The following is a 19,110-nucleotide window of genomic DNA, read 5'->3' on the forward strand; positions in this document are numbered from 1 at the left end:
TTCTGCCTATGTTTGAATCTGGTTTTCTATTTTGACACTTATGAGCACTCAGTGCAGACTCAGAGTAGTTAACTGTTTTAATACATGTCAGTTCGTGAATATATTAGTTAATCATTAGATAGTTGCTGATTAGTCGGTCAATTCCTGAATAGAGTGGTTAATGATTAGTAAATGTGAAAATAATATTAATAATTGAAAACAAAATATTCAAAAAAGACTTGAAAGGTTTTAGTGTCCGTACCGGGATTCAAACCACAAACCTTTGGGTTGGAAGGCATGGTCTTTCACCACTGGACTACAGCCCAGCTCAAACACACAGCACATGCAGCAAGTCAAATAGATGTGGTTAAGATCAGGGTTTTCTTAACCACGACCACCATATCAATTGGGTTAGGGTATGGTCGTGGTTAAGAAAACCCTGATCTTAACCACATCTATTTGACTTGCTGCATGTGCTGTGTGTTTGAGCTGGGCTGTAGTCCAGTGGTGAAAGACCATGCCTTCCAACCCAAAGGTTTGTGGTTTGAATCCCGGTACGGACACTAAAACCTTTTCAAGTCTTTCATTGGGAAAGCCATAACAAAACTGCCTAGAGATCCATTGTAAGTTACCTAGCTGATGGTCTAGGGGTTAAGGCGATCACCTTAACAGCCGCATTGTATGCGGAGAAGTGCAGGTTTGATTCCTGCAGGGGATTTGAAGTCGTCTCCCCACCCCTCCCTCCTCCCCACCCCTCCCTCCTCCCCCCCCTCCCTCCTCCTCTCCCCACCCCTCCCTCCTCCCCCCCCCCCCTCCCTCCCTCCTCTGCCATCTCCCGGCCTCCTTCCTTCACCGTGTTCTCACTCAACCACTCTACCATCTCTGCAGGGACTGTGCCTGCTCCCCTCTCTCTGCAGGCTCAGTCCCTGCGGAGATGGTAGAGTGGTTGAGTGCGAACAGGGTGAGAGGAAGGAAGCCGGGAGATACATAGATAGATGGCAGAGGAGGGGATTTTGTTGGAGACGGGAGGAGGAGATGGGGGGGGGGGGGAAATGGTGGTGGACAGGTTGGAGGGGTGAGGGAGACAGGAGGGAGTGAAGGGGAGGGAGACAGGTGGGAGTGAAGGGAGGAGGTTGGGGGGGGAGGTGCCTCTCTTGCTATTCTCTACGCAGGTGCAACCTCCTGCATTGTCTCTGTCCTCTCCTCCCTCATGTCCTCTCTCTAGCCTCCCTACCTCCTGTCTGTCCTCTCTCTCTCTCCTCCTGTCCTCTCCTGCCTCCTCTCTCTAGCCTCCCTACCTCCTGTCTGTCCTCTCCTCCCTCCTGTCCTCTCCTGCCTCCTCTCTCTAGCTCCCTACCTCCTGTCTGTCCTCTCTCCTGCCTCCTCTCTCTAGCCTCCCTCCTGCCTCTGTCCTCTCTCTAGCCTCCCTACCTCCTCTCCCTCCTCTGCCATCTATCTCCCCGCCTCCTTCCTCTCACCCTGTTCACTCTACCATCGCTGCAGGGATTGCGCCTGCAGAGGAGAGGTCCTCCGCCTTAACCCCTACAGCCTGGGTAACTTACAATGGATCTCTAGGCAGTTTTGTTATGGCTTTCCCCACAAAGGTTTTATTGTACTTTATAAATTCAACAGATCACTATTCAAAACTTGACAAGACAAAACTGAACTAAACCAGTAGGCTAAGCCCCTGCAAATGGGTCCAGTTACAGTATGTAGGCAGCAGTCCTGGTGCCTTCCCCTGTCAGAAGCAGGGACATGAATCCCCCATTGAAGGATGCAGCCCCTCCTATGCAGAGACAAACATAATTAGTTTTCAATTAACCACACAATACAACAAGAGTCCCCTTCAACACAACTATTATTACCGGTACATTGACTTTCCCATACATCAAACCTAATCATTTATAATGACTCCAAGTAGTTTAACCCCTCAAAAATTGGTTTTACAGATTTTCACAATTGTTTAAACACATTAGACACAATGTGCACAACCTGAAACTGAACATGCAAAGGCATAATTCTACTGATAAAGCATTCATATAGTGTTTTCCATTCTGCACACCAGTGTTCAATGGGTGCTTAGAAATGTCTACTCATATGATGTATGTGTTTGTCATTTGAAAAGAAAATACCATTTAGTGAACAGTTAACACCGTTTTGAGGGCAAAGTGTGCTTTTGCAAGAGAAGTGTAGGATTTTGCATTTTGTGTGTGAGTTTTGAGATGGGTAGTGAGGTAGTCTATCAGGAAATGTGTTTAAGCAATTGTGAAAAACTGTAATCAATTAACCCCCCCCCCCCTACTCAACCACACTTGGCATGTTCCACTGCTCCCCGTCTACAAGTGAGGTTGGACCTCACAAGTGAGGTTGGACCCATCTGCCTCCGTTTCGCCTCCTCAGTCCAGACCAGGACACTGAGAACTGAGAAGAGGTGAGAAAACACACGTTTTGCACAATGTTTCCCAATAAAGTCATTAGCTAATAAAATGTCTCTGTGTTGTTATTTAAATAGTTTATGATAATGAGTTGATAGTTGATGATAATGTATGAATGCTACTCTTGAAGATGACAATTTTGACATTTTATCATTGTGTACGTTTAACACAGAGGTTCTCAAATGTTTTTCAGCCAAGGAGCCCTTACAAGATAGAAAATATACCTCATTCTGATTTGTGATTTTGGGCTAAGCTTAATTGTTTCCACGGTAACGTGCTTGACTTTTAAATTGATAGGTTTGTTAGATTAGAATGTAATCCATGAACCATTTTAGATTTAAAGCATACAATATTTTCGTGGAGCCACCTCTCATCTTTTGCTAAGCCCACTGCTAAAGTTCCACAGCCTTTGTTTAGCAGAAAAAAACATTTGGGACTTTGCTAGACAATCAATATGTCACAGAACCATATTCGCGGCTTTTATTTTGAAATAGCTCTGCCGTTAGTGGACCAATCGACACCAAACCACCTCTCATCTTTTGCTAAGCGCACTGCTAAGGTTCCACAGCCTTTGTTTAGCAGAAAAAAACATTTGGGACTTTGCTAGACAATCAATATGTCACAGAACCATATTCGCGGCTTTTATTTTGAAATAGCTCTGCCGTTAGTCAAGCGATCGACACCAAACCACCTCTCATCTTTTGCTAAGCCCACTGCTAAAGTTCCACAGCCTTTGTTTAGCAGAAAAAAACATTTGGGACTTTGCTAGACAATCAATATGTCACAGAACCATATTCGCTATGACCATCCACATGTCCAAAATTCAGTGCCAGACTACATCTGGTTCATAGCAGCACACACGCCAAATTTGAGGTCAATCGGGCAAACGGTCTTCAGAATAAACTGCTTTTTGTGTTGCCAGTAGGTGGCGCTGTGACTAGACTGTGGAGAAACAATGGCCATAACAGTTGTATTTCTACTCTTTTATTTGTATTTCTACTCTTTTATTTTTTTAGGAAATACAACCGTTGTTACAAAGGTGAAACTACGGATATTGCTCTTTGACGACGGTCCCTAGATATTCAGCTTGCCGCACGCACTCAGAAGGATATTCAGAGTCGTTCCTCGGCAATTGCGCGATAACCGCTGCGGTTGGGGAGTTGATCAAAGCTGTGAAATGTCGGCCTCGCGTATCTGTACAAAATAAGACTAATCTGGAATTAATTGGTGCCGTTTTCATGAAGCTATTACAGTTAGAAACGGGTAAAACAGGCGAATATCGAATATAAAACCAATTTCACCCCGGTCTCTTAATATTGGATTTTAGTGCTTAGAGTCACTGCCTCACCTGGACGCTATTCAAACAAAACGTGAATTTTTCCATTAAAAAAATAGCATAAAATACAAGAAGCACTCATGTGCAGTCGCAACAAAATCCCATTACTTTCCCTACGGGTTCAAGGATTTGACTAATTCCATGACTTTTAAAGTGCCTGGAAAACAAAGATTTTGAAATGCCATGATTTTTTTCAGGTTTCCAGGAAACCCTAACGTTTCACTAACCGTACTCAAAAAACCATGCATACAACATAAACAAAAATGACAACAGGCAGAACATTTGGATTTAAAGTCTAGTTAACCAGCTAACAGTAGCTAGCTATTAGTACTCTCAGGCGTTAGGCCTGTCGACCGAGTTTGACTTGACGTTATTCCTCTTTCAACTTACCTTCGATGACAAGAAAATGACTGATAAAATGATGATCATGACAGCTTTTGCCATAATGGTAACATTCGTTTTTTTACCGATTCGCGCAGCATCAACAATAATCCACGTTTATGACACGCAAAATCGTTTAATTCACCTCGTTGATTAACTTAATGTTACTCATCATAATCATTATTGTTATGACTAGTAGCGGTAGCGGGCTAGCAGCTGCTCGGCTACTTCCTGTATTGGCACAGGACGTCATGGTCACATGCTGCTGCCTTCCATTCAAAGTCGGGAGTCGGAATATCCATGTTCCGCTCTGCGTTCCAACTGCGTGGATGCCTACAAACATGGACGCTAGAAGGCTACCGCTGTGCATGCTTCGATCAAGCACAAATCAACTATATGGGAATCGAAATGGCAACTAAGTTGTTTCATAACACAAAGTGAAACATTTGTGAAAAAGTAACTGCTTACTTATCACCGTGTGTGTCTCTTTGTGCGCCGCCATGTTGATTGTGACGTCAGAGTGTTGCTGCCCAAGTTTCCCACTCGGAATTCCGTCTTGAATTGCACTTCTCCCTGTCGTAGGTCTTGTTTCAAAATTCCAAGTGCAAAGGAATGCACGGTTACCCACTGCTTTCTGTTTCACGTAGCCTGGATGGAAAAACCTTGCTCCGACTCCGAGTTTTCCGGCTATGGGCGGAAGACCGTGCTGTGCTCCAGGAAAAATATTCCGCTCAATTTTGTGTTCCGTTTAGAAAACATGGGCGACGCGAGTAAGATGCCAAACCACAATTATATTGTCTGGTGACGTCGCGGTCAAGACGATGTTTGCTGGGTAACGTTAGCTAAAAAAAAAAAACTTCGTTTGGTATGGCCATGCTTCTTATTTTTTCTCTAAATCGTAGCGACTGCCTACTGTTGCATTTCTGTGGGGGAACGAAAACACTGCAGCACAGGCCACCAGAAGACGGGGGCGGGTCTTCTTCTGACTTCCTGCCTCAGTAACGCATCTCCCCCATGGGCTCCGCATGGGCTCTCCTCTGTCAAAGGAGAGATCAGGTACGCTACGCAGGACAGAGCGGCCATGCCTCGAACTGGTTTCCGCCATATCTATGGTTTCCGCAACTGCTTCCGCATGACCTAAAGTGTGTCACATGGAAATATCAACCAATGAGCTGTTAGAATTTTGTTACAACGCAGAGGGGAGTAGCTAGTTACAAAACAAGCCGTGTGGCGCTTGGCGCGAGGTTTCTTGTTGTGGGAGTGCACTGCTAGTGTTTGCTTGGCGTGGACAGGCTGCAGGCGTTGGCAACTTTTTACTTTATTTATGTATTTTCGTTGGTAACTTAGCATTGTCTTGCCCCTTTCGGAACTGCTAACATAGCTTACGCTACTACGCAGTCCCTTATTAGTACACCGCCGATGTAGCCTAAACAGGTCGCTCCGTCTGCAGAATTGTTCTAACTACTCGATAAAGTTTCGCAAATGAAATTTCAAATGTACTTACCTACTTAAGGGTTGTGTGAACCTCCGCGGATGATGTAGAAACACTAGCGCCACTAATAAACATGTTTAATCCCTCACTGAACCCCAGGTCTAATTTCTTCAAAATGAATCAGCTAGAAACACTCGTCTTCTTCTGCGCTGCTGTCATGGGTGGTGCGCAAAGCAACCATAGCGCTCGCTATCACTTCCGGCCCCTGGCGGCCGGAAGTGGCACTTTTGTAGTCTTTTGTAGTTTTTTGTAAGATGCGCGCAGAAGAGTTTTGGAAGCGCAGGCAGGCTTCGTGTTCGCGATGTCGGAGCATATATGCAGCAATTGCAAAGAACAAATTAAAATAAAAACGAAAGGATTCAACAGAACATCGCTTAAATCATTATCCAGTCCGGCCACAGCTAGATTCTGTTGTGTTCTCATCTCAGCACTCTTTTTATCAATGGAATACATTTTCTTGATAAAAGGTGCTCAAACCAATTCACAAGGTCTATTCTAACAAATGATTTATACACTGCCCGTTCTTGTAGAAATAATATTTTGAATATTTTTGACAAACCAGCAGTATGTAGATTGAGAACAAAATTCTTCAAATATCCAGTTCCACCCAAAACAAAAGAAATTCACTACAAAATAATGAATGACTTCTACCCTTCCAGTGAATTTTGAAGATTAAGATTTGGATTTGAGAGCAATGAGTGTATATTCTGTAAAGGTGATATTGAAACAACTGAGCATCTTTTTGTTTCATGTTCTCACACCCAACTGTTCTGGAAATAATTCATCGATTGGTTACATGGAAAAAACACAGTAATGCCTGTTCTTGATTATAATAGTATTGTTTTTGGTGTAATATTAGAAGACAAAAAATTGGACCTAATGATCAATGTGTTACTAATCTTAGCTAAATTCTTTATTCATAAGGGCAAATATATCAAAACTCCACCCATCTTTACCTGCTACTTTAATGAAACCCAACTCTACATGAAGTCCCTGAAATTTATTAAATCGAATTTTACCAAAGACCTCGATTTATCTTTAACAAGTCTCTAGCCATCTTATGTTTTATTTATTTTAAATTGTTTTTATTTTTTGTTTTTTTTCGTGTTTCCCCCCGTCTGTCCTGTATTATGTGTGAATGTGCTGCCTTGTGTCTGTTCATGCTTGTCGAAGTTGTATACACTTGTGATGATTGCCTTACAGTTGTAAATTAAAAGTCAATGGTTAAAAAAAAAAAAAAAAAAAAAAAACATAGCGGTCGCTATCACTTCCGGCCCCTGGCGGTCGGAACCGCTATATCAATCACATTACACATGAAGTCAGAAGCCCTCACCACGTGAGAATGGATGTCGACAGGTTAATTGAAGAGGTGTCACCTTTTCCATTAAAAGTGGAACAAAAGGCAATTTTAAAAGCATTGGTATACCGCAAAAATGTATTTGCTGTCCTGCCAACTGGATATGGGAAAAGTGCCTGCTTTGGTCTTTTTGGAAATTTAATGGACAAGGTAATAAGCCTGATTTTTACTACTATTTCCCTACTGATGATTACTTTGAAGTACTAGGCTACTTGAATAATATTGTTGTAAAGTAACTAAACTCTACAATCTGTCATGACTTTGCCAATGTTTTTAATGTCATGTGTTTCTATTAATGTATTTTAAAAATATTGTGGGGCCGGTAGTAGCCTACATGTCTCCAATTCAGCTATTAAAAAAAAAGGAACATACAGCCAGCCATGTGATTATTACAGTAATTTTGTTAATAGCTTCCCCTATTTTCCATTGTTTATCTTCCAGCGATAATTTAGCTATAAAAAAAAAGTAACATACAGCCAGCCATGTGATTATTACAGTAATTCTGTTAATAGCTTCCCCTATTTTCCGGTGCCATGGCACTAGTCCGATACCTTACAAAAAACTACAAAAGACTACAAAAGTGCCACTTCCGGCCGCCAGGGGCCGGAAGTGATAGCGAGCGCTATGGTTGCTTTGCGCACCACCCATGACAGCAGCGCAGAAGAAGACGAGTGTTTCTAGCTGATTCATTTTGAAGAAATTAGACCTGGGGTTCAGTGAGGGATTAAACATGTTTATTAGTGGCGCTAGTGTTTCTACATCATCCGCGGAGGTTCACACAACCCTTAAGTACCCGTAAGTACATTTGAAATTTCATTTGCGAAACTTTATCGAGTAGTTAGAACAATTCTGCAGACGGAGCGACCTGTTTAGGCTACATCGGCGGTGTACTAATAAGGGACTGCGTAGTAGCGTAAGCTATGTTAGCAGTTCCGAAAGGGGCAAAGCATTGTCCTGAAATGGCGACAGAAGTTATGAAACGAGCCATAGTGAAGATACAATTACTAAAGGTAAGGTTATCGAGTCTGAGCGTTTCTCACTCATACTGAAGCGCCCGGCTAGCGGGGTAGCCAACAAGCTACCAGTTTAATCAGCAGCATTTTGCAGTACTGTATTTAAATGATGCTACATGTAATGAAAACTAAGCTTAAGCTTAAGTAGGGACACTCTGGAGTTAACGTGACGCCACTTACTGTACTTACTGACTGCTGTAGGCTACAGTAAGTACAGTGGCGTCATGTTATGGGGCTAGAGTTAACGTTACTCCTGCTGTTTTACTGGGGGTCGGAGCTCGCTCTCTTAACGCCAAACTCAATGCCAAAACCTGTCCGTTTACTGTTGTCTTGCTTGTCACTAAGACAAGTGCTATACGAGGGATCAGCCGAGCAGTATTTTGGTAAACAAACCGCGTCACTGGGTGGCAACGGCAATGGAACCTAGTTCCATTAGCGCCAAGTGGCGCGAGGCGTGAGTGTCTGACTCTAGCCCTGGTGTGACAGCCTAAGTTTATTTATTTGTTGGACAGGCACAGTGGAGATTAAAAGATGGTAAAAAAGCAAAGAAGGGTAGTTTTCATCCGCCGGAGACTTCAGTGTTTCATTGTGGAGTTGTTGAATATGCGGACAGAAGTGCACAACAGCTGCTGCAGGAAGTAAACAACAATCACACGCACAGTAAACAACAATCACACGCACGCATATTGTATGGAGACAGGATAGTGGAGCGACCAGTTAGGCTGTCACACCGGCTAACTTTGTTTACTAGTAGGGAAATATGCATATTTGTAAATTGAAACAGAATCTGATAGATTCCTTTGCTATCGATTTAGCAGTTACTCTCCCTTCAGGTGTCATCCTGTATTATCCACAGATTTTTCACCTGCCTGTTGATCTTTTGTCGTTTATCATCCTCATTTCTATAATTGATCATTTGGTCGAAATCTGTGATGTCTGTGGTAGTCTGCGTCATGTCCGTTGTTGTAGAACTCATTAGCAAAACAACTGTACATCAACTTGTGAATTTCTTCCTATTGAAATGTTGCAATTGCAAGTGTGAGACACTGTGTGTGTGTGTGTGTGTGTGTGTGTGTGTGTGTGTGTGTGTGTGTGTGTCTGGGGGGGGGTTACACATTTTGTCGACATTTGTCGACTACAATACTTGGTGACAGATGTGCCAGGGACCTACGGTTTTAAGATATCAGTATGTTTTAATGAGAAAATTCATACGTACTCATCTCTCCTTATCCAGATTCATCTGCAGCCTGCCAGCTCGTCTGACAGCGAGGGCAGTAACGCTGGCGGAGGCAGCGAGGAGGAGGAGGAGCAAGAAGCTGTGGTGCCTCAGAAAGCTGACTCGGCAAGCGAGGTGGATTCTGATTCCGGAAGTGAAGACAGAGGAAAGGGAGGAGCAGTGAAGCGGAAGCTGCCCCCTGCTAAGGTAACTGTAGTCTTTTAATTTCAGACAGTGTTTAACAGCCATCCACTGACAAGGATATCTCTTAAGATCACTTTATGTTTTGTGACTGAATACTTTGCTAAACAGAAAATCTGAAATATAATTTAGCAGTAATACACAAGAGGGAATTCTTTAGCATAATTATGGGTACAACAGGGCACAAAATAGCACAAAATATACACACAATAAGCACAAAATATAGCTGAGTACCATCAGCAAAACTGAAGTTCACATAATAGTAATAATAACCCATAATTGCTTGATAGAGATGATGACACACAGTCCAGCTATGTACTAGTCAACAGACTTAGTGTTAGTATGAACACATCACACACAGTCCAGCTATGTACTTTAAGTCAACAGACTTAGTGTTAGTATGAGCACATCACACACAGTCCAGCTATGTACTAGTCAACAGACTTAGTGTTAGTATGAACACATCACACAGTCCAGCTATGTACTTTAAGTCAACAGACTTAGTGTTAGTATGAACACATCACACAGTCCAGCTATGTACTAGTCAACAGACTTAGTGTTAGTATGAACACATCACACACAGTCCAGCTATGTACTAGTCAACAGACTTAGTGTAAGTATGAACACATCACACACAGTCCAGCTATGTACTAGTCAACAGACTTAGTGTTAGTATGAACACATCACACACAGTCCAGCTATGTACTAGTCAACAGACTTAGTGTTAGTATGAACACATCACACACAGTCCAGCTATGTACTAGTCAACAGACTTAGTGTTAGTATGAACACATCACACACAGTCCAGCTATGTACTAGTCAACAGACTTAGTGTTAGTATGAACACATCACACAGTCCAGCTATGTACTAGTCAACAGACTTAGTGTTAGTATGAACACATCACACACAGTCCAGCTATGTACTTTAAGTCAACAGACTTAGTGTTAGTATGAGCACATCACACACAGTCCAGCTATGTACTAGTCAACAGACTTAGTGTTAGTATGAACACATCACACAGTCCAGCTATGTACTTTAAGTCAACAGACTTAGTGTTAGTATGAACACATCACACAGTCCAGCTATGTACTAGTCAACAGACTTAGTGTTAGTATGAACACATCACACACAGTCCAGCTATGTACTAGTCAACAGACTTAGTGTTAGTATGAACACATCACACAGTCCAGCTATGTACTTTAAGTCAACAGACTTAGTGTTAGTATGAACACATCACACACAGTCCAGCTATGTACTAGTCAACAGACTTAGTGTTAGTATGAACACATCACACACAGTCCAGCTATGTACTTTAAGTCAACAGACTTAGTGTTAGTATGAACACATCACACACAGTCCAGCTATGTACTTTAAGTCAACAGACTTAGTGTTAGTATGAACACATCACACACAGTCCAGCTATGTACTTTAAGTCAACAGACTTAGTGTTAGTAGTCAACAGACTTAGTGTTAGTATGAACACATCACACACAGTCCAGCTATGTACTAGTCAACAGACTTAGTGTTAGTGTGAACACATCACACACAGTCCAGCTATGTACTTTAAGTCAACAGACTTAGTGTTAGTATGAACACATCACACACAGTCCAGCTATGTACTAGTCAACAGACTTAGTGTTAGTATGAACACATCACACACAGTCCAGCTATGTACTAGTCAACAGACTTAGTGTTAGTATGAACACATCACACAGTCCAGCTATGTACTAGTCAACAGACTTAGTGTTAGTATGAACACATCACACACAGTCCAGCTATGTACTAGTCAACAGACTTAGTGTTAGTATGAACACATCACACACAGTCCAGCTATGTACTAGTCAACAGACTTAGTGTTAGTATGAACACATCACACACAGTCCAGCTATGTACTTTAAGTCAACAGACTTAGTGTTAGTAGTCAACAGACTTAGTGTTAGTATGAACACATCACACACAGTCCAGCTATGTACTAGTCAACAGACTTAGTGTTAGTGTGAACACATCACACACAGTCCAGCTATGTACTTTAAGTCAACAGACTTAGTGTTAGTATGAACACATCACACACAGTCCAGCTATGTACTAGTCAACAGACTTAGTGTTAGTATGAACACATCACACACAGTCCAGCTATGTACTAGTCAACAGACTTAGTGTTAGTATGAACACATCACACAGTCCAGCTATGTACTAGTCAACAGACTTAGTGTTAGTATGAACACATCACACACAGTCCAGCTATGTACTAGTCAACAGACTTAGTGTTAGTATGAACACATCACACACAGTCCAGCTATGTACTAGTCAACAGACTTAGTGTTAGTATGAACACATCACACACAGTCCAGCTATGTACTTTAAGTCAACAGACTTAGTGTTAGTATGAACACATCACACACAGTCCAGCTATGTACTTTAAGTCAACAGACTTAGTGTTAGTATGAACACATCACACACAGGTTTTGACCTAGTCTTGTTAAAATATGGGCTGTTGTCTTGATGCAGGTATCGCTCTTCCCTTAAGACCATGAGGATAACTGAAGATCAAGTGGCCAAAGTGGTTCAACAACGCATATACTCTGCTGCCTTCCACCCCTGCACTAGCAGTCTGCTCATGGCTGCAGGAGATAAATGGGGGCATGTAGGACTCTGGAACTTGGTGAGTTTCTTTGCTTTGATCATAACCATTTGCTAACACCATCTTTTTAGAATTTGGGAGTTTGGATGTTCTGAATCGTATTCCAGTGACACAAAAAATACATAAATTTGGTTCCTACTTTTGCCAGCCTGTGGATGTCCGCTAAAATGACAAGGAAATGAGTTCCTGAAGTAAAACATCAATGACTGGACACTTAGGGGAAAAGTACAGTGTTACAGTACAACTTGATTTATTTATTATTTACTCTTTAAGGGTGGTGATTACGGTGATGATGGCGTGCTGCTTTTTGAGCCCCACTCTCAGCGTCCAGTGAGCTGCATGATGTTCTCCAGGACTCATCCTAGCCACCTGCTGACCCTCAGCTACGATGGATCTCTACGCTGCATGGATGTAGAGAAGGCCCTCTTTGAAGATGTAAATTTTGTTCCATAAAATGTAGTTTTATTGATCACCCCCCCTTCCCCAGTGGCATCTATCTAGGAATTTACTATATATATATATATATATATATATATATATATATATATATATATATATATATATTGTGACAGATCTGGCTCTCAAAATAGGATCAAGCTCGTGTCTAGTCAGTCCACACCTGCCACAACAACACAGAACGTCTTTGCACAGAAATATCAAACAAGAAGTCACAAAGTGAATGGGAGCAGCTCACCTGCTATCAGCATGGGGCGATGACACCTAGACAGCCCGGCTTGTGTGGACAGCTCAGTCGGTAGTGTGGAGCGGGCCATCAGCAGCTCCCGTTCAGTAGATTGGGGACGCTAATTCAAAATAATATCTCACACACACAGTCACACCCATACACGTGGAAACGGAGGGATCAATAGAGCACTGGGGAACAGGAGCGATACATGGCTTCCAACATGGCAGAGAGGGGGGGGGGGGCCTGCGCACCTGAAATGCCACGGATATAATCTCTAAGCCACTCCCACTTCCTGTTTGATCCTCTGATGCAAAGACGTAAATTGACATATTATAATTAAACAAGGGGGTCCCTGACAATCACATGTCAATCACATATCACTCTGTAACAATATATATATACTGTATATATAATGATAATAATAATCATAATTTCAGCCAGTAAGTACAGTTTGAACCAATACCTTTTAACTTGAAGAGCGCTGTGTTATTATTATTTTATTTTTGGGGGGGGGGCGGGGGTAATGAATTTACATTTTGGGCTCATGATCATTATGAACCCCCCCCCCCCTATATATATTATAATAAGATACAGGCCCCCAGGGCAGAAATACAGTATGGAGAAAAGGGTAGGATTCTAAATGGGTGTTAAACACCTGTGACATCACTTGTTGCTGGACATTCTGCTGGGGCTGACATCACAGGTGTACAGTTCCATTTCAGGAACAGTTTTTACACAAACAAGTCTTGATGCAGCTATGTGTAATTAAAGGAAGGCTTTGCCGATTTTCAACCCACTTTGCATCAGTTTACAATCTCCGTAATATAAGCAGATGGACAGTGTTTACCTTCTCTATATATTCTCTATATATTTTCTGCATTGAGAAATCCTCCCCCGCCTGCTGGCATGGGTCATTAACGCTTGTTAAGGTTTTCAATTCGATTCTCCCTGGATGTGTGCATATAGAAAAAATAAACAATCTGTAGTTGGAACAGCCGCCCTCAAGCACAACATCTGTTAATTTTGCTGAAATATTCTGGACTTACTCATTACTGCTTTGCAACAAACTTATAAATCAGTGGAGATGTTTAAAAAAACATTCCATGTCCTCATTAAGTTGATGTAAAATCGTGCATGAATTGTAAACCCACTCCAGTTTTAAGATATTCCTACTTCACCAGCTGATCTGAATCATTTTCTACTTCCTACCAGGTGTATTCTATTGAAGATGGCCTGAAAACCTTTGACTTCCTGTCACATGACTGTATGACACTAGTTGTCGGGCAATTTGGTGGAGATGTTGCCATTGTGGATAGGCGCACCCCAGGGTAACATACTGCCATCTTCTTCAACTGTTGTATTAATGATTTAAAAAATGCAGCACTTCTCTATTCTTTACCATCTCTCTTCATCATGTTGAATGTCAGTAAGCATGAAGAGTGCTAACCGCCTGCTCTCTTTTTTTATTAATCATAAACAACATTGTCAGAAACATGCATAATGTTTTCCAGACTGGTACAAAGCTGCTTCTAATCTCTTAATGTTTTTAATTTCTCTGCAGCAACTCCCATGAGTCCCTCCACACCCTCTACACCCTCAACCCCAAGAGCCTTCACTGTGTTAGCGTCCATCCACTAAACAAGCAGTAGGCCGAGAGCAGGTATGATTCATATCTTTGATTAATTTATATTTTCTCCAGAGCAGTAATCACTTTGATCATTTGTTTTCTAAAGTTGTTAAATTGGATTGCCTGCTTGTAGTCAGTTCAGCTGTAGTCTGTCCAGTCTATAAATAGTCCAAACTAATTTTCCTTCTTCTCTGCAGGCTTGTGAGTATTTACGATAGCCGCTGTCTGAAGAAGACCGAGAGCCAGGCGGTCTGCCAGCTGCACGGCCACTCTTTAAGCATAACCAGTGCTTATTTCTCCCCTAGTACAGGGAACAGAGTGCTCAGCTCCTGTATGGACAACACGATTAGGTGGGGCTGACACAGCTTAAAGCACTTGCACTGCACTACTTGTTTTGGAATTACATCTCTAAATTGAATGTGCATTTTCTTTTCTTTTTCCATAGGATATATGACACCTCAGCAATGACCACCACAGCTCCTTTGCTGACTTCCATCGGGTACATCCACTCACTTGAACATAGCCTCTCAGTGTGGGAAAGTCATTATGTGACAGATGTCCGGCACACACGGTTTAAGAAAAAATATCTTATTATACAAGCAAGGTGATGAACGTTTCGCCTAGAAGGCTTCTAGGCGAAACGTTCATCACCTTGCTTGCCCACAATAAATAAGATATTTTTTCTTAAACCGCGTGTGCCGGGACATCTGTCACCTACTAGTATCCTCCGACCCAGGCACCCGTATACTTTTTATATATCTTTATGGGAGTCGTGCTTGCTAACTGTTTTTCCAAAGTCATTATGTTACCTGATCAGGGGAGGGGAAATCAGGAAAGCTGTCTCAATCTATAGCCCCTTTAACACAGACTGTGAAAGCCGCGTTCGTTGCAGCGTTATGTCTCGCCTCCTGCAGTGTTTCCCCTAGAAAGATTTTCAGGCCTGGAGGGATTTCGAAATGTACCTCGACCGCAACGGTGGGGCCCCTCGCTGGTGACGCTAAACTTTTAGCTAACCTGTTCGCATCTATGTTCGCAATGGCATCCCAAGTATCATCATACTATTATGGGATGCGATGCGAACATTTGTATTATGGGATGAGCGTTTCGCAGGCAACGACACGTTTACATGTTTTGGAACAGCGCCGCACGCTGGCACAATGCTCCTAAAAGCAAAATGCTGATTGTTTTGAATGATTTGGCATCTTGTATTACTGTCAACACCATTATTGCTATATTGTAATTGTAATAATATGCCATAAAGGTATATTTAAATTTTGGGGAGAGCAGAAAAACAAAAAAACAAATTGCAATTCTTTTACTGGCCTGGCGGGGGCGCCGCCTGTAGAATGATGCCTCCTGTATAAAAGTCGCAAGAACGGAATGGCGTGTCATTTTGTTACGCCTTTCGTTCCCCCGGTAGAGGTAGTATCAGCGCAGAATCGACGTCTGTCTAAAAGGCTAAGCCGCGGGAAGACGGGAATCTCGGCTCATTCATAAAGAAATGACAGGAGGACTGAGGGAAAACAACCTCCAGATTGAAGTTCTCCGATCAGAAATAAGTTAACCGAAGCATATCTGCAGGCTGTCTCGCCTGTTGTGCGTTCCCTTACGAAAAACAACTAATGTTAGCATTCAGACTGTGCTCCTACTATAGCCCGAGTCACTTGAGCAGGTGTGTGCCTTGCGTTGCCCACTGTGCCTGAGATTCGCTCTGTTCTTCTGAAAGTGACATAACCAGAAGTAGAAACCAAGTGGTCTATAATGACCCCGTCGATAACGTTATTAAAATCAGACTGCAGCTGTTTCACACTTTTTTTCTTCCAGTCAACACGCTTTCAGAACGGACTTAATTAGGCTACTTCACAACATGGGTATATGCTTTATAAAAAAACTGGAACCAAAGGTAAGAAAGCCTTCCGTTACGTGTAGCTTGTAATACATGATGCTGCCTCTGTGATCCATAAAGTCGATCAGACGAATATTGAAAGTTGCTCGTTAAATTCAGGTCGCACTGATTTACCTGTTTATATAAAGGCAAAATAAAATTAAATAAATAGACTCCTCGGACATAATAAGCTTAACGCCCATGGTTCACGCCTAATTTCAATCCGGGAGGGGTGGATGCTATCTAAAGCACACTCCTGTATGGCAGGGCTGCTTGGTTCTGTGTGAAAGTGCAGAGAGGGCCTAATGGCGGATCTTCATCAGTGCCACAGTGATTGATACATTTGAGTTTTGGGTAGTAGAAGGTTTATCTCAGGTCATCATAATACTTATCACTGTTTCTATTTTTATTACAGTTTTATTATAAGCCAGTATCACAGCGACAACAAGCCTTTCCAACTCGGCACTTAAATTACGGTACATAAAAAAAATGTCAAACCAAAATTAACAATCGTGTGTCTTTGGTAGAAATATGCAGAAGAGTAGAGTGCACGCACATCCAAGATTATTTCAACAGGTGCTGGAAAAAATACGCGTATAGAAAAAGAAAAGGAAATCCGCACACTGTTTTTTAAGCTCCCACGGTTAGTTTTTTAATTACAAAAAAGCAACATTTTGACCCTCACGGGTCTTCATCAGCTCTCTGTGCATGGGCATATATATAACCTCACATGGGGTGGTGGTGCCCCAATCAGGTGATGACAGACACCTGTGATCATTACAAAATACATAATTGTTGAAAGAGTAGGTCTTTCCACAAGAATACAACTTTTTTAAAGATAAAATGTCCTTGTGGATTAGCTTATGTGGGGAAAATGTCTAGAGCCCTCCGCACTAGGATTAGCGAGCATTGCAGCAACATCAGATGCGGTGATGAACGTAACCCTGTTGCAGTCCACTTCAAACAAGCAGGACACAGCATCTCCTCACTCCGGTACATGGGGATAGAGAAGGTTGAAAAGCCCCCTAGAGGAGGTGACCACGAACAATGACTTTTACAACGTGTGGCTTTTCACATATATACACTCAACACGTTGGCACCGTATGGCCTCAATGAAGAACTAGACGTCAAGCCATTGCTGTGATGTTTTAACTTTATTATATTCTGTTGTTATATGTATACACCTTGGCCATTGTAGACATGTGCCTGGCTCTTCGGTCATGTGGGTAGCACGTACGACTCTCACCTGGGAGTCCTGGGTTCAAACCCTGTCTGAACCTACCTTGGCCTACCGTACTATACTTTTACATTTCTTTGGTTTCTTATTGGTATAGATAGGGATAATAATATTCACCTGCATGTTTTACTTCTTGTATTTCTTTTGTATCGGGTATTTTAGAATTTGTTTACCTCTGTTATTATATGATCTTTAAAAAAAGTTGTATTCTTGTGGACTCTTTCAACAATTATGTATTTTGTAATGATCACAGGTGTCTGTCGTCACCTGATTGGGGCACCACCACCCCATGTGAGGTTATATATATGCCCATGCACAGAGAGCTTGTTCTCTGTACTGCCTGATGAAGACCCGTTGCTTTTTTGTAATTAAAAAACTCACGTGGGAGCTTAAAAAACAGTGCGGATTTCCTTTTCTTTTTCTTTGGTAGAAAAAACCACATGAAAAGGCAATGCAATTGTTTACATGCCATTACTCCTGCTACAGTGAGTCCAGTCAGATTTTACTAGAAGTGGGTAACACATTCTTCATCAGACTATACTGTATGCTAAGTTGTCTGAAATTTATTTTCAGACATAACCTGAACACAGGCCGATGGCTGACGAAGCTATCAGCAGTGTGGGACCCTAAACAAGAGGACTGCTTTGTGGTGGGAAGCATGGAGCGGCCTCGCCAGGTGCAGGTCTTCCACGAAAGCGGCCAGCTGCAGCACTCCTTCAGAGACGACCACCACCTCAGCACGGTGCTGTCCATCACAGCCTTCCATCCTACAAGGAATGCTTTGCTGGGCGGCAACAACTCAGGACGCCTGCATGTCTTCACCAACTGAGACCAGGACCAAAACGTGCACGAACAACGCCACCATTTATAAATGCCTACATATGTCTATTATGAAGTCCCACAAATTGGATTTGTTTCAGGATAATGTAGACTAGGCTACTAAATCATTGTTTTTAGGGGGCATCCTGTTTCAAATTTGACCAGCAGATGTCCCCAGGTTCACAATTGGTTCAAAGCTTCAGAAAACCTAGTTTCTCCCTTTACTATTTGTCTCACTTTCAGGACTATTTCCAACATCCTGATACTCCAACTGCTCTTTCAAAAATAGACAGCTGTCAATAGCTGCTTGTTTTAGACGTTTTAGCTATCTGCCAGGCTGTTTGCCTTGGGCAACATCGCCATCTTCTGGCTGTTTTGCGTAATGCACCGTATGGCGAAGAATTTAGACTGTTCATTCTTGGAGTCACAATTGATTGAGTTTTATACTGTTCTCTTAATGGCAGGCCAAACCTTGGAATATTGTCTATATGTTTTTTTTCTTGTTTCTTTTGACTGCTGTTTGCATTTAATACATTAAGCCTTTACTGTACGTCCATCAATTACTGCGACGTGGCCTTTGTAGAAAGCCACCTTACCCAGCGATCTGGCTTGCTTGATTTTCGGCCACAGTTGTTCCCTTGCCTGTCGATCCTCCCAGGTGAAGTCCTGCACGAATGCACAAAAAAAAATAAAAAAAAATCCCTGGAGTCATACGCCTTCAACGTGAAGGGCAAGATTAGCGAGGAGGACGAGAGGAAGGTGCGGAGAGGTGCCACCAGGCCATCGCCTGGCTGGATAACAACCA

The 19,110-nt window shown here is 42.3% G+C and overlaps 1 pseudogene across 1 annotated transcript; it reads left to right on the top strand.

The window, feature by feature from the left end:
• Positions 1–6,965: 6,965 nt before the first annotated feature.
• On the top strand, positions 6,966–18,315 carry LOC310770975 (WD repeat-containing protein 76-like; annotated as a pseudogene). Its single transcript has 8 exons — positions 6,966–6,979; positions 11,920–12,073; positions 12,326–12,487; positions 13,950–14,065; positions 14,299–14,397; positions 14,562–14,714; positions 14,810–14,863; positions 18,060–18,315. The product of its transcript is annotated as a WD repeat-containing protein 76-like (transcript).
• Positions 18,316–19,110: the final 795 nt, after the last annotated feature.

This window comes from Poromitra crassiceps (assembly GCF_964638095.1).
Source record: "Poromitra crassiceps genome assembly, contig: HAP1_SCAFFOLD_284, whole genome shotgun sequence".
In the NCBI taxonomy this organism is placed as follows: Eukaryota; Metazoa; Chordata; class Actinopteri; order Beryciformes; family Melamphaidae; genus Poromitra; species Poromitra crassiceps.